At 46.7% G+C, this 16,494-nt stretch overlaps 1 protein-coding gene across 1 annotated transcript in view; it reads left to right on the plus strand.

Moving 5' to 3' along the window:
- LOC119967472 (trifunctional enzyme subunit alpha, mitochondrial-like) overlaps positions 1–16,494 on the plus strand; it is an 83,995-nt gene that overhangs the window by 3,855 nt on the left and 63,646 nt on the right. The gene's annotated exons all lie outside the window — the stretch shown is intronic.

A 16,494-nucleotide genomic window follows, 5' to 3' on the forward strand; every position in this document is an offset into this window, starting at 1 on the left:
ACTCGAACTAGGATCTGGGGACACTCTATGGCCGTTGCTGTTTTCGCTGTTGCTGTTCTTCAATTTTGACACGTGTTTTTTTTATGCTGCTTTTCTTTTTGCTCTGTTTCCGGGTGGGTTTGTCTGTTGGGTATGGATGTGGGGTATGTGGGCAACGTTGGGGGTATGTGCTTTATATGTTCTCTTCTGTACGGGGCCGGGGGTTGGGGTGAAACTGGATTTTGAGGAGCTGCGTCGCAAGGGTGGGGTGTGGCAGTGTGAAAGCGCGGGCTTTCCTCTGGTTGTCCGCGCTGCGGGGCAGGGGGGGCGGAGCTGGATGTGGGGGCGTGGTCTCTACTGGTTTTCTTTCCCGCGCTGAAGCGGTGCCAAGGAGGTGTGGCAAGAGGGGGATGACCCCATGCCGGGAGGAGATGGGTTTTGGCAGGAGCTGCCGGGTCAGCAGACGTCAGCTGACTCACGGAAGTACCATGGAGGGTGCGTCGCGTCTAGGTGGGGTCCTAGCCTGGGGGGGTGGGGGGGGATACCGGGTTGCTGCTGGAATGGCCAGGAAGGAGCTGGCGTGGGCTGGGGGGGTAGAGGAGAGGCGTTATCGCCATGGGGAACGGGTCACGCGGGGCGAGCTGGCCTGGGGCGAGCAGTCGATAAGCTATGGCTAGCCGGCAGGGGAGAGGGGGAGGTTGCTCTCTGATTCGGCTGATTACCTGGAACATGAGGGGGCTGAATGGGCCGGTTAAGAGAACCAGGGTATTTTCTCATCTGAAGGGGCTGAAGGCGGACGTGGCTGTGCTCCAGGAGACCCACTTGAAGGTGGCGGACTAGGTTCGTCTGAGGAAGGGGTGGGTGGGGCAGGTTTTTCACTCAGGATTGGACGCGAAGAACCGGGGGTGGCGATCCTGGTGGGGAAGAGGGTGGCGTTCGAGGCGGCTGAGGTGGTGTCGGACAAGGAGGGCAGATATATTATGGTGAAGGGTAGGCTGCAGGGAGAGAAGGTGGTGCTGGTTAATGTATATGCCCCGAATTGGGATGATGCCGGCTTCATGAGGCGCTTGTTGGGCCGCATTCCGGACCTGGAGGCAGGGGGCCTGATCATGGGGGGAGACTTTAACACAGTGCTGGATCCCCCACTGGACCGGTCCAGTTCAAGGACGGGTAGGAGACCGGCGGCTGCCAGAGTGCTGAGGGGGTTTAGGGACCAGATGGGAGGGGTGGATCCCTGGAGGTTTGGGAGGCCGAGAGCGCGGGAGTATTCCTTTTTCTCCCATGTCCATAGGGTCTATTCCCGAATAGATTTTTTCATCCTGAGCAGGGGATTGATCCCGAAGGTGCAGGATGCAGAGTATTCGGCCATAGCGATCTCAGACCATGCTCCGCACTGGGTTGATCTGGAGATGGGGGAGGCGCGGGACCAGCGCCCGCTCTGGCGCCTGGATGTGGGGCTGCTGGCTGATGAGGAGGTGTGTAGGAGGGTCCGGGGAAGTATTGAGGGGTATCTTGATACCAATGATACGGGGGGAGGTCCGGGTGGGGATGGTCTGGGAGGCTCTGAAAGCAGTGATCCGGGGAGAGCTGATCTCCATCCGGGCCCATAGGGAAAGGAGGGAGAGGAAGGAGAGGGAGAGACTGGTGGGAGAGCTCCTGGATGTGGACAGGAGATACGCGGAGGCACCGGAGGAGGGGTTGCTGGGGGAACGGCGCAGTTTGCAGACCAAATTTGACTTGTTGACCACCAGAAAGGCGGAGACACAGTGGCGGAGGTCGCAGGACACGGTATATGAGTATGGGGAGAAGGCGAGCAGGATGTTGGCGCATCAGCTCCGCAGGCGAGATGCGGCTAGGGAAATTGGTGGAGTGACGGATAGGGGTGGGAATGTAGTGCAGAAGGGGACAGAAGTAAATGGGGTCTTTAGGGACTTCTACGAGGAACTGTACCGGTCAGAACCTCCGATGGGGAGAGGGGGGATGGAGAGCTTCATGAACAGGCTACGGTTCCCAAGGGTTCAAGAGGAGCTGGTAGAGGGGCTGGGGGCGCCGATAGAGTTGGAGGAGCTAGTCAGGGGGATTGGACAAATGCAGCCAGGTAAGGCGCCGGGGCCGGACGGGTTCCCGGTGGAATTTTATAAAAAGTATGCGGATCTGGTGAGCTTTCAATGAGGCATGGGAGGGGGGGGGCTTTGCCCCCAACGATGTCGCGGGCACTGATCTCTCTGATCCTAAAGCGGGATAAGGACCCCTTGCAGTGTGGATCATACAGGCCTATCTCGCTCCTCAATGTTGACGCTAAGTTGCTGGCGAAGATCCTGGCCACCAGGATAGAGGACTGTGTGCCAGGGGTGATACATGAGGATCAGACAGGATTTGTCAAGGGACGGCAGCTCAACACGAATGTGCGGAGACTGCTAAATGTTATTATGATGCCGGCAGTGGAGGGGGAGGCGGAGATAGTGGTGGCGCTGGATGCGGAGAAAGCGTTTGATAGAGTTGAGTGGGTGTACCTGTGGGAGGTGCTGGAGCGGTTCGGATTCGGGGAGGGATTCATCAAATGGGTGAGGCTGCTCTACGCAGCTCCGATGGCGAGTGTAGTTACAAATGGAAGGAGATCGGAGTACTTTAGGCTCTACCGTGTGACCAGGCAGGGGTGCCCCCTGTCCCCCCTGCTCTTTGCACTGGCAATTGAACCTTTGGCTATGGCGTTGAGGGAGTCAGGGAGATGGAGGGGTCTGGTGCGGGGTGGGGAGGAACATCGTGTATCGCTGTATGCGGACGACCTGCTGTTGTATGTGGCGGATCCAGAAGGGGGAATGCCGGGGGTGATGGAGCTGTTAGCGGAATTTGGGGGCTTCTCGGGCTATAAGTTAAATTTAGGCAAGAGTGAGGTATTTGTAGTACACCCGGGTGATCAGGAGGAGGGAATTGGGAGACTCCCATTTAAGAGGGCAGTGAAGAGTTTCAGATACCTGGGGGTGCAGGTGGCCAGGAGTTGGGGGACTGTCCATAAGCTTAATTTTACCAGGCTGGTGGAGCAGATGGAAGAGGAATTTAAAAGGTGGGACATGGTGCCGCTATCGTTGGCGGGTAGAGTGCAGTCCGTCAAAATGACGGTTCTCCCGAGGTTCTTGTTCCTTTTTCAGTGTTTGCCCATCTTTATCCCTAGGGCCTTTTTTAGAAGGGTTACGAGCAGCATCATGAGCTTTGTTTGGGCGCATGGGACCCCGAGGGTGAAGAGGGTCTTCTTGGAGCGGGGTAGAGATGGGGGGGGGGGCTGGCGTTACCCAATCTCTCAGGGTATTATTAGGCGGCCAATGTGTCGATGGTGCGCAAGTGGGTAATGGAGGGGGAGGGGGCAGCATGGAAACGGATGGAGAGGGCGTCCTGTGGAGATACAAGCCTAGGGGCCCTGGTAACGGTGCCGTGGCCGCTCCCTCCTACGAGGTATACCACGAGTCCGGTGGTGGCGGCTACCCTCAAGATTTGGGGGCAGTGGAGGCGACATAGGGAAGAAGTGGGGGGCTCGATAGAGGCTCCGTTAAGGGGGAACCATAGGTTCGTCCCCGGGAACATTGATGGGGGATTTCAGGGTTGGTACAGAGCGGGCATCAGACAGCTGAGGGACGTGTTTATTGATTGGAGGTTTGCGAGCCTGGGGGAGTTGGAGGAGAAATTTGGGCTCCCCTCGGGGAACATGTTCAGGTATCTGCAGGTAAAGGCATTTGCTAGGCGGCAGGTGGAGGGATTCCCTTCGCTTCCCGCGAGGGGGGTGAGCGACAGGGTGCTTTCGGGGGTCTGGGTCGGAGAGGGGAAGATATCTGATATCTACGAGGTTATGCAGGAGGCGGAGGAGGCGTCAGTAGAGGAGCTGAAAGCTAAGTGGGAGGGGGAACTGGGGGAACAGATCGAAGACGGGACATGGGCTGATGCCCTGGAGAGGGGGGGGAAGGGGGAGGGAAAAGGGGGGGGGGGGGGGGGGGGGCGGACGATGACTATGTTTGTTTATTTAATTTAAATTTATTTTGAAGTTCTTTTGTTGTTCATGGGGGTTGGGGGGATGTGATACATGCGTCGATACGGTCTGGAAGTGGTACGGTTATTATGGGTTATTTTGTTGCATTTCATTGTTTGTCGTTATGTTTTATATTTTCTGTAAAAAATTCCAATAAAAATTATATTTAAAAAAAAACATCTGCACGCTCCCTCTTCCCCTTGATGCCTTTAGTGTCTGGAAATGTTTTGATTTCTTAAATATATTTGGTGATTTGACCTCCACAACCTTATGTCGTTGAGAATTTCACAGGTTCACCACCCTCCGAGTGAAGAGGTTTCCCCTCATCTAAAGTTTGTTCTCATGCTCTATTTTCCCCCTCAATGAATCTCTTGGCGCTTCTTAATTTCTTAATGCTAGTCTTAATTTATTTGGTTAGGCCACTTTGCTTGTTGTATCTTTGCAATGTATAACTGTATGCATCCACTGTCGTGCCTTTCAATGGGAGAGAGGGTAATCGAAAGCTTAGGGTCTAGAAAATTGATGGTGCGACCACCAGCGGGTGAAGCCAGAATTGGAGGAGCATGGATGACTTGAATCGATGCGAGACTGGACCAGATACAGACAAAGAGACCCAAGGCTGTAGAGGGAATTGAAAACAAGGGTGAGAATTAAAAAATGAACACATTGCTTGACCATTGTCAAAGTGTTGCTTGACCTGGAGCCAACGTAGGTGTTTTTCTTTGTTTATGGGATGTGGGCATCTCTAATTGCTCAGGAAGGTTCTGTTGTAGGAACACCCACAGTGCTGTTAAGAAGGGAGTTCCAGGATTTTGAGCCAGTGACAGTGAAGGAACAGTGATATCATTCCAAGTCAGAACAATGTGTGGCTTAGAGGACAATTTGCAGGTGGTGGTTTTCCATGCATTTGCTGCCCTTGACCTTCTAGGTGTTGGAGGTCGCACGTTTTGGAAGGTGCTGTTGAAGAAGCCTTGGTGAGTTGTTGCAATGCATCTTGTAGATGGTACACACTGATGTAACTATGTGTATTGGTGGTGGAGGGAGTAAATATTTAAGACGGTAGATTGTGCTTTTCAAGTGGGATGCTTTGTTCTGGGTGGTGTCCAGCTTCTTGAGTGTTGCTGGAGCTGCACTCATCCAGGCAAGTGGAGAGTATTCCATCACGCTCCTGATTTATGCTTGGTGGACAGGTTTAGGGGAGTTGGGAGGTGGGATTTTGCCAGCCTCTGACTTGCACGTAACCACAATATTGCTGTGGCTGGTTCATTTTTGGTTTCTGACCCTCCCAGGGTGTTGGTAGTTGGGGAATCAACAATGTCAAGGGGCAATGGTTAGGCTCTCTCTTGTTTGAGATGCCATTGCCTGGTACCCTTACTTATCACCTATCTGCCTAAGTGTGAATATTGTCCTGATCTTGCTGCATGTGCACACATACTACTTCAGTATCTGAGGCGTCAGAAATGGTGCTGAACATTGCGCAGTCATCCACGAATATCCCCACTTCTGGAGGAAAGGTCATTGATGAAACAGCTGAAGATAGCGGGGTCTCAGACACCATCCTATCTAAGATTTACTGGACTAATGCCTGGAATGGACGGGTTGTCTTGTGATGAAAGACTGGACAGGCTAGGCTTGTATCGGCTGGAGTTTTAGAAAAGTAAGAAGCGACTTGATTGAAATATCTAAGATCCTGACGGGACTTCACAGGGTAGATGTGGAGAGGATTATGAGGTAATCTAGAACTAGGGGTCAGTTTTTAAAAATAAGGGGTCACCCATTTAAGACAGATGAAGAAAAATTATTTTAGGTTTGAGTCTTTAGAACTCTTCCTCAAAAGACGGTGGAACCAGAATCTTTCATTATTTTTCAGGCAGACCTCTGAAATTAAGCTAATTTGTCCATTTTTGAACTAAGGTTGTAATGAGGTCAGGAGTTCAGTGGACCTGGGGGAACCAGAACTGAAGGTCTGTGAGCAGGTTATTGCTAAGCAAATGCTGTTTGATAGAAATGTCGGTGACACTTTTCATCACTTTGCTGGTGATTGAAAGTAGACTGATTCAGCAGGAATTGCCTGGGTTGGATTTGTCCTGCTTTTTGTCGACCAGACGTACCTGGGCATTTTTCCACATTGTTGGGTAGATGCTGGGTACAGTGCTGGAGCACATCTTCACTATTATTGCCGGAATATTGTCAGGGCTCATAGTCTTTGCAGTGTTAAGTACCTTCAGCCATTTCTTCATATCATGTGGAGTGAATCGAATTGGCTGAAGACTTGCATCTGTGATGTTGAGAACCTCCCGAGGAGGCTGAGATGGATCATTCACCCAGCATATCTGGCTGAAGATGGCTGTAAATGCTTCAGCCTTATCTTTTGCACTAACTAGTCTCCCCCTTTTGTTTGTTGTTTGATTGTCCACCATCATTTTTGACTTGATATGACAGGACTGCATAGTGTACAGCTGATCTTTTGGGTGTGGGATCACCTAGTTCTGTCTTCTGCTGCTTCTGCTATTTGGCAAGCAAGGAGTTCTGTGTTGCAACTTCACAAGGTTGATGCCTCAGTTTTTGGGTACGCTTGGTGCTGTTCCTGGCAACCCCCCTCGCTCCCTCCTGAATTTTTCATTGAAGTCAATGAAGTGCTCTGAATTTATGAGACGTTAATTGGCACGACGCCTGCTGCATTTGACTAGTTTAGGTGCTGTGCTTCCGGTGCCATTTCACTATTTGAAGATCTTGGTGAATTTCACTGTTACGAATACATGGATTTTGGTTCATATCTGAAAGAATTAAACAAATTAAATTAGGACAACAGATTTTCATTGCTTCCAATTATGAAAAAAAGGCATCTCAAATGAATTTTTAATCAAATAGCTCCTAAATTGCACTAAATCTATCTTCCATATGTCTAATATGTATCCGAAATGTTTTCTTAAGTTTAATGTTTCAAAACTTAAATGGAATAAATTTTCTTCTTGAATCTATCTCACAGCTAGGAAATAATGCAAGGATACTCCCAGTGAATGTAGAACTGGGCCTTTTCCCATTGAGAAAAAGAATCCAGGTGAATATGAAGATATTAGTTAGATTACAATCAATAAGCCTCCTCAATCCCTTGTTAATTAGTTTTAATAGATCAAATTGTCGTGGTTCTACATTTTCTATAAAGATTTGTACGACAAATTTAAAGTCAATGTGAAGTGGATTTTAAAGCCTGACTTCAGAGTGTGTTTTGCACCTCCAAGGACTTCCATTCACTTCTCTTTGGGATGAGAGTGAAGCCTGACAGCTTAACACTAATACTATGCTTGTAATTTAACAGTTATAACGAGCACTTTTCACTTTCCAAGTTTTGTTCTTTATGCTGTTCTTGCTCATGAAAATATTTGAATGTAAGAAAATGCTATCCAGTAGCTAATTTTAATCAAGTTGAGCAACACCGGTTTTATGGGAGTATTTGTTAACAAAAGGGAGGATGATCTAATCTGCAAGCAAGCATTCATGTTGGTGGTAGGACAAAGGTCATCCTAGCGCAGTTTTACAGCCATGAATATGAAACGTGTAAAGAATCTGTGCCAAAGTTCAATGCTTAAATACTAGGCGGGATCTAGAAGACTTGCATGATTCATGGGGTAGAATTTAGTATTCCCATTGTGTGTTAAGGCTACTTCATAAAATTTAGAATAAACTAAATAATTGTTACGGTTATGTTCTATAAAGTGAATACAAGTCCATTTCAAAAGAATAACATGGCTGAATCATACTTGTGTTGTTTATTTTTTAAAAGTAAATCTATTTTCTACCGATAGGACTGCAACATCGATCCTTTCAATTCATTTTCTAGTGATACTTACTGCGATTAAATGAGAATGGATAGAATAGCTGATGTTTGCATTGACTATTGTTTTCATGTCCCCTATCTTCCCTGTCATTTTTCTCCCTTAGTATACATGGCCTTCAGGCAAAAGACCAAATGGTGGTTTAACCTTTATCTTGCTTAGTGTTGGTCCAAGATACTGTTCTTGCACAATTAATGTGACTGATGCAATTTGCTTTGGTAACTGAACGTAACATGGTTATTCAGTAAGATCATTAAATGGGGGAAAGGTCATTGAGTAGAAAAAAATGAAATATGGCCGTATTCCTTTACAGATAATGCTGGAAACACTCAGGTTAGACAACTCCCATGGAGATAGAAACAGAGTTTGTGAAACGTTATGGAAAGGGACAAAGCAATTTGTGGGGTAAGATAATTACATGGGGGCGGGTCAGTTTCAGTGGAGTGAGAACAGATCTGGCCCATGCAAATTGAAATCAAAAGATTGGCAAACATTGGATTATCTTTTAAAAAGGAGATAATTTAGGCACAGTTGGAAATGGGTGTCTACACTGGGGAAAGGTAGGACAAACAAAGCTAAAGCCCCTGGATGCCGAGAGAAATAAGAGAGTAACATGTTGCAGAAAAAAAGGTGGATGTGACATGTCAAGTTTATAATCAGGTGAGAGCTAGGCTGAATATATAAAGTTCAGAGAGACAGTGAAAAAATTAAGAGCAGCTAAGAGAGAGTATACGATGAAATGGGCAGCACGGTAGCATTGTGGATAGCACAATTGCTTCACAGCTCCAGGGTCCCAGGTTTGATTCCGGCTTGGGTCACGGTCTGTGGCTTGGGTCACGGTCTGTGCGGAGTCTGCACATCCTCCCCGTGTGTGCGTGGGTTTCCTTCGGGTGCTCCGGTTTCCTCCCACAGTACAAAGATGTGCAGATTAGGTGGATTGGCCATGATAAATTGCCCTTAGTGTCCAAAATTGCCCTTAGTGTTGGGTGGGGTTATTGGGTTATGGGGATAGGGTGGAGGTGTTGACCTTGGTTAGGGTGCTCTTTTCAAGAGCCGGTGCAAACTCGATGGGCCGAATGGCCTCCTTCTGCACTATAAATTCTATGAAACCAAAATGCTATAGGTGCTGGAAATCGGAAATAAAAACAGAAAATGCTGGAATTCTATAGACTCTGGAACAGTTCTTGAAGATTGGAGGGTAAGCAGGGAATTATGGACCAGTCAGCCTTGTGTAAGTAGTGGGGAAAATTCTAGAAGCCATTATCAAAGGTTTTATAACAGAGCATTTAGAAAATACTGGCAGCATTGGACAGAGTCAGCATGGATTTATGAAAGAGAAAGCATGCTTGACAAATGACTGGAATTCTTCGAGTATGTAACTTGTAGAGTTGACAAGGGGGAGCCAGTGGATGTGGTATATTTGGACTTTCCAAAGGCTTTTGACAAAGTCCCACATAAGAGATTAGTGTGTAAAATTAAAGCGCATAGGATTAGGGGTAGTGTATTGAGATAGATAGAAAATTGGTCAACAAACAGCAAACAAAGAATAGCAATTCATAGGTCTTTTTCAAATTGGCAGGCAGTGAGTAGTGGGGTACCGCAGGGATCGGTGCTAGGACCCCAGCTATCCACAATATGTATTAATGATTTAGATGAGGGAACAAGATGTAATATCTCCAAATTTGCAGATGACACCTTTGCAGATGACACCAAGTTGGGTGGAAGGTGAGCTGTGAGGAGGATGCAGAGATCCTTCAGTGTGATTTGGAAAAGTTGAGTGAGTGGGCAAATGGATGGCAGATGCACTATATATTGGAGAAATGCAAGGCTAGCCACTTTGGTAGCAAAAACGCAAAGGCAGACTTATCTGAATGGCCATAGATTCACGAGAATGGTTCTCGGGTGAAACTTATTGGCCAAACTGGGGCAGTACCCTTGAGAGAAGAGAAGGTGGAAAGGAAATTGAAGTCCAAAATTCCAGTGATCTGTGTCTTGAATATATTCATTGATTTATCATCCATAGCCCTCTTGAGTAGAGAATTCCATAAAGGAATCGCACAGTAAGTGAGCATCTGGAATGTTCTATCTGTTATGCTCCTCGTGCTCAATGTGGCAGTTCAGGGACGTGGCCAATGCCCCTGACTTCTTCATGTGCAGGAAGTGTGTCCAGCTGCAGCTCCTGTTAGACCGCATGATGGCTCTGGAGTTGCGGATGGACTCACTTTGGAGCATCCGCTTATAATTCTTATAAACATTCCAGAAGCCTTTGGTTCTTGGCTGCCCAATAATTACAGTCACCAGGTTTGTAAGTTGAAACACAATTACTGTTTATTTATACCAAAAATTAGCATGAAATATGCAGCAAATGCAACTAGACAACAACAACCTAATACCTACTACCCTCTTTAACTGCCCCACCCTCTAACCACACCCATGACAGACAAGCACAGAGGAGAGGAAGGGGGTAAAAATAATAAGTGTGAAGGTCAAAAGATCTTTGCTTCAAATGGTGGTTCTTTAGCACACTATCTTCACAGCATGCTGGTTGGTCAAAACCTCTGGTTTACAGCTGATAATGGTATTCCTTGCAGAGTCATTTAGGGTCCCCACAGGTTAGCAAATACAGTACTTACTGGCAGCAGGCTTTCTGTACTTTATTTCTCATTAAGCTGGGCCTTCAGCTCAAGGTTCGCCTTCAGGCCTATATCTTTCTGTGGAGACACTTTATTTCACGTCAGACCTTGCTCTCAGCTCATGGTTTGACTTCAAGCCTTTGCAGTCTCAAGAGAAAGACACCCAGGCTTGCTGAAGAGAGAGTCAGCCTTCACAGTGGTCTTCTGTAGAGGATAAGTAAGATCTTTTTCAAGAGAATTAGTCAAATCCCTTCATTCCAGCTGCAGAATCAAAACTGAAGCCAAACTTAACCCTTGGAGCGCTGAAAAGCATTGCAGTGGGATCAGATCCATTCACCTGTTACTGGGAAGAGCACAGCCTTTTGGGCCATCATTGGCCATCCGCCAAATCAATCAACCCGAGACCCGGCAAATCTCTGTCCATTGGTGCCGATCAGTCTATAACTCCAGTCCAAACCTGCACAGGTTTCTTCTTGAATTAAAGACACAGAGCTCTGCTTTCTTCTGTTTGAATTAAAGTTACATGTCCATAAATCATCTACAGATCAAAAGTGTAATGGCATAAATAAGAGAATAAACAGGGGATAAACCAGAAGGCCCCTTACCCAGAGGCTGTAGTAGAGGCGGGTACAATTTTTGTCTTTTTAAAAAGCATTTAGACAGTTATATGGGTAAGATGCGTACAGAGGGATATGGGCCAAATGCGGGCAATTGGTACCAGCTTAGTGGTAAAAACTGGACAGCGTGGACAAGTTGGGCTGAAGGGCCTGTTTCTATGCTACAAACCTCTGACTGACTCTCAATCAAGAATCTATCTAACTCAGCCTTAAAAATATTCAATGCCCCTGCCATCACTGCACACTGTGGAAGAGAATTCTGTGAACTAATATCTCGAAGACTTCCAGTGATAGGGATGTGGTGAGCGGATGACAAAAGGTGGGTCTCTTCCTGAAAACTTGGAATCAAGCACTTTAAATGGAAAATAACCCACTAAAACCGAGAGAAACCCCCCCACCCTCCTCTAACACCAACAAGATGAGCCATGTCAAGCGGCAGCAATTCCAGAAGTCGAAAAGGCGGCATAGCCAAAAATAAAAGCTGGGATATAATAGAATTTGCAGTGCAGAAGGAGGCCATTCGGCCCATCGAGTCTGCACCAGCCCTTACAAGAGCACCCTACTCAAGCCTATATATCTACCCTATCCCAGTAACCCCCACTTAACGTTTTTGGACACAAAGGGCAATTTAGCATGGCCAATCCACTGAATCTGCACATCATTGGACTGTGGGAGGAAACCAGAGCACCGGAGGAAACCCACGCAGAAACGGGGAGAACGTGCAGATTCTGCACGGACAGCGACTGAAGCCAGGGATCAAACTTGGGACCCTGGAGCTGTGAAGCAACTGTGCTAACCACTATGCTACCGTGCTGTCCTGTTACTGTGAAAATCCCCTAGACGCCACATTCCGGCGCCTGTTCGGGGAGGCCAGTATGGGAATTGAACCAGCGCTGCTGGCCTTGTTCTGCATTACAAGCCAGCTGTTTAGCCCACTGTGTTAAATCAGAGGTTAGGAGGAGAAAAACAACGAGACGGCGAGCACGAGGGATAGCGATGCCCCAGCCACATCTGAATGAGGCGTGCCGCCATGCCGCACGTAGAGCTCCCCCCCCCAAATCCGACCAGCACATGCAGGGAATTCCTCACGCAGGAACTCCAAGAACTCGAGGAGGCCATTATGGTTGACATGGGGAAGGTATCTGTGGCAGAGGCACTGATCACCTTACAGGTGGCACGTGACAGGGCGGAGAGGCGGCTGGAGTCGCAGGACATGACAATTGAGGTGCTGAAGAAAGCCACAACCAATCAGAGCGACCGGATCACTGCATTAGAAACAGAGTTCGCAAGGTTGGCACAAGGGACACTAAAAGGGAAGGTCAAGGACCAGGAAAATTGGTCGCGACGTCAGAACCTCCACATAGTGGACCTACTGGAGGGGACAGAGGGCAGGAACCCCATGGAGTATGTGGCCCAAATGCTGCATAACCTATGAGCTGAGACAGCTTCCCAAAACCCCCAGAAATAGACAGAGCTCACGGGTCACTCCAGTCAAAGCCCAAAGCCATTGCAAAGATGCACAGCTATCAGGACCGGGAAAGAATCTGGAGCTAGGCGAGGCAGACAAAATCCTGCAACTGGGAGGGACACCCATTCCGGGTCCACCAAGACATTGGGGCAGATCTGGCCCAGTGCCAGGCAGAGTTCAACAGGGCTACGGCAGCCCTTTAAAAGAACAATGTAAAATTAGGAATGCTGTACCCAGCTAAGCTCTGGGTGACTATCCAAGGCAATACTATTTCCCTGCACCAACAGACGCAGACAAATTCATCCACACACACGGGCTGGGAAGACAGTGACAAAACCGTCGCTTACCAGATGCCCCAACGGACTGGGACAATATGAAACTGTTTAGCGTGTGACTGTACCGCCTCGCTTTGAATAGTAGAAGTAAGACTCAGAAAAGAGGTGGCTAGAGCAGCAGAGCTCAAGAAGGGGTGGAGAGGAGGTGGGTGGGTGGAATAAAGAAACACAGCGATTGAGGGGGTATAGAAGTTGTGCCCTATCCGCTATTCATGCCCCACTCCACTCCTGTTTCCCATGCCTTACTCAGCTCTCGCTTCTTCTTGAACTGAAGTCGCATTTACTTTTATGTGCTCTGCTCTTGCTGATTCATGAAGGTTCACTGGATTACTTGCTGCCATGATTACTTGTTCAAGAAGAGAGATTGAATAGAATAGTTCTGATGAGAGGTGACCTAATTGAAATGTACAAGATTCTGCCAGGGCTTGATAGAGTAGGTACTGAGAGGCTGTATCCCCTGGCTGGAGAGCCTCAAACAAGGAGGCATAACTTCAGGTTAAAGGGTCGACTATTTCAAACTAACTTGAGGCATTTCTTCACTCAGGGTTGTGAATCTACATAATTCTGTATCCAAAAGGATATAGGGTGCTGAAATTGTTACGTCTATTCCAGGCTGAGATCAGTAGATTTTGGACTCCCAAGGGAATCAAACGATATGGAGAAAATTAAGTTGAGGGAGAAGATCAGCCTTGCTCTTATTCAAAGTATTGTCTTTCATCTTTGTCTCTATGTTTCTGGAACATACCTCTTTATTCACTTGAGAAAGGAGCTGTGCTCTGAAAGCTAGTGTGTGAAACAAATATGTTGGACTTTAACCTGGTGTTGTAAGACTTCTTACTGTGCTCACCCCAGTCCAACGCCAGCATCTCCACATCATACCTAGGAGGAAAGAAGAAGCAATTCTCTTGTGGTGCCCATGATGAGTTTTAAGTTATTGCAAGGGGATAGTTAACATGTTCAAATAAAGATTTTTAAAGACATTTTTAGATTATTTCAAGAACTCCACAATTAACTGGTTCCCATGCAGAACTACTATTATCAATATCAAACTTTGATTCCAAGAATACACCAATAAATATAACCTAGTTGGTAAAATATTACCTTTTCCAGAAAAGGTTAAAACACTTTTTCTCTATCCAGGTGATACATGCCAGCAAATTGGCTACAACTAAGTTAATGAATCTGCATGTCCCAATTCTGACTTGATGCCCTTTCTAAATATTGGCACCATGTGGGTCTCCTGCCATTCTCTGGAAATAATCTGAGATTTGAATGAACAGTAGCACTGTAGCACAGGGTGGCACGGTAGCACAGTGGTCAGCACAGTTGTTTCCAGCTCCAAGGTCCCAGGTTCGATTCCCGGCTTGGGTCACTGTGTGCGGTGTCTGCATGTTCTTCCTGTGTCTGCTTGGGTTTCCTCAGGGTGCTCCAGTTTCCTCCCACAGTCCAAAGATGTGCCGGTTAGGTGGACTGGACATGCTAAATTGCCCTTAGTGTCCAAAAAGGTTGGGTGGTGTTATTGGGTTACGGGGAAAGGGTGGAGGTGTCTGTTTAGGTAGGGTGCTCTTTCCAAGGACCTGTGCAGATTCGATGGGCCAAATGGCCTCCTTCTGTATAGTAAATTGTACGATTCTATGAACTGTTGAGTATACAAGCAAGAGATATACCAAGTCTAATTCCAATTCCTGTGAGTACCCTTTCAATAATGTTAGGAGCAGCAGCCTGAACTGTTCTAAAAGCTATAAAATTAATAGGTTGCTAAGTGAGAATGAATGTACTGAAATTTACTGTATAAACTTCTATTTTGCTTGCACTTGGCTAGGGTTGGAAAAAGTGGGGTAATACCTATTAAGGACTTGGAGAATTTGAGTCAGAGCCGGGTTTGGACGGGTCAAGGGTTGCCCAATGCTGGAATTGACAGGCACGTGAGCAGACAAACAGATTACTAATCCAGTGCCATACATGCGAATGCAGTGCCTAGCTAATTTGTCCTTTAGAATTTTCATTTCAATTAAAGTTGATGCATGGCACAAAATGGGCAAGTCTTTCCGACAACTCTGGTTTTCAGACAGATGGATTTGAGATGCTCTGCCTGTGTAATATTTTATTAGCCAGAAATGGGTTATCTCTGATCAGCATAAATCTGAAGAATGAGCAGAAAATGAGAGTGGCACGTGGGGCAATGGTTAGCACTGGGACTACGGTGCTGAGGACCCTGGATCACTGTCCGTGTGAAGTTTGCACATTCTCTCCCTGTCTGTGTGGGTTTCACCCTCACAACCCAAACATGTGCTGGTTAGGTGGATTGGTCACGCTAAATTGCCCCTTAATGGAAGAAAAAATAATTGGGTACTCTAAATTTTTAAAAAAGAAATGCATTTGATACATTTGAAGAGGGGAATAGACATTTTTCCTTGAACTAAGTCAAATCTTTCACATATTTTATGTTGATCACTTGCGTACTATGTTAATAGACAGCATCTTCATCAGCTGGGTTTGTGAAAAGTGAATTCTTAGCCTACCCAATCAACATTATGAAATCCAAACTTATCTTCCCGCAAGCCTTCAAATGCATGTGCAGGCCTCAGCAGTCTGCATATGCGCAGTACAGCATCTTTACATTCTTCAATCTCAGGACAGGCCCAGCATACCTGCGCTTAAAGCGAAGGCAAAGGTGCAAAAATCCAGGTCAGGTGATTGGGAGTGGAGGGTCATAGCTAGCAAGTACTCAGACAAGCGAACAGGGAGAAATCCAAAAAGGAAGTCCCACGTAAAGACAAAAACAGTGGACAAAAACAAGAGCTGAAATTGCGCTTGTGAATTGGTGCTCTAGTGTAAACTTGGAAATCCAGGGGACTGGAATCTCGGAAGACCACATTGAAACCCTGTGAAGTTTTTGAAGCTGTCCATTTGACTTTTGGCGAGAATTCCAAGGCAAGTTCTACAATGGCGAAGGTTGGAAATCTTTGTGAGAGAGATGAGTTTGTGAAATTGGTTGACTATGTTACTGTCTGGGTGGGTTATTGAGAAATCTGTGAAATCTGATTTTGTTGCATTTGGCATTGTGTAGCATGGTGTGTTTGACCACAGTTCGCCTGTTAATTCATGCGTACCTCATATTAACCTTGAAAGTTAGAGTATACGGTAGATATTGTAAATTGTTTTATAATTCTAACCTTTAAAATTAACTGTTTAAACCTGTGAAATGTGGCTTTATTCATTCACTTAAGTAGGTGTATTAAATCCAAAAGTTTGCTAACTTTAAACAAAATGTTATTGATCTCTAACCAGATCTTAACGACAATTTAGAGGTCTGAAAAAGGATCACAACAATAAGAAATAGGAGTTGGCCATTTGGCCTCGGTCCTGCGCCACAGTTCAATAAGATCATGGCTGATCTGATTGGTGGTATTCTCACTTTGTTACTGACCACTGACCCTCTGTAATCCTTGATTCCCATGTAAATCTAATCTCCTGAAACATTGAATAAAGGTGGCGCATGTTTTCAAACTTTTTGTTTAGCTTGTTTGCTAGAAGGAAGCCATTCAGCCCATCGAGTCTGCACCGACCCTCTGAAAGAGCGCCCTACCTAGGCACACTCCCCCACC

Source organism: Scyliorhinus canicula, chromosome 6, assembly GCF_902713615.1.
Source record: "Scyliorhinus canicula chromosome 6, sScyCan1.1, whole genome shotgun sequence".
Lineage (NCBI taxonomy): Eukaryota > Metazoa > Chordata > Chondrichthyes > Carcharhiniformes > Scyliorhinidae > Scyliorhinus > Scyliorhinus canicula.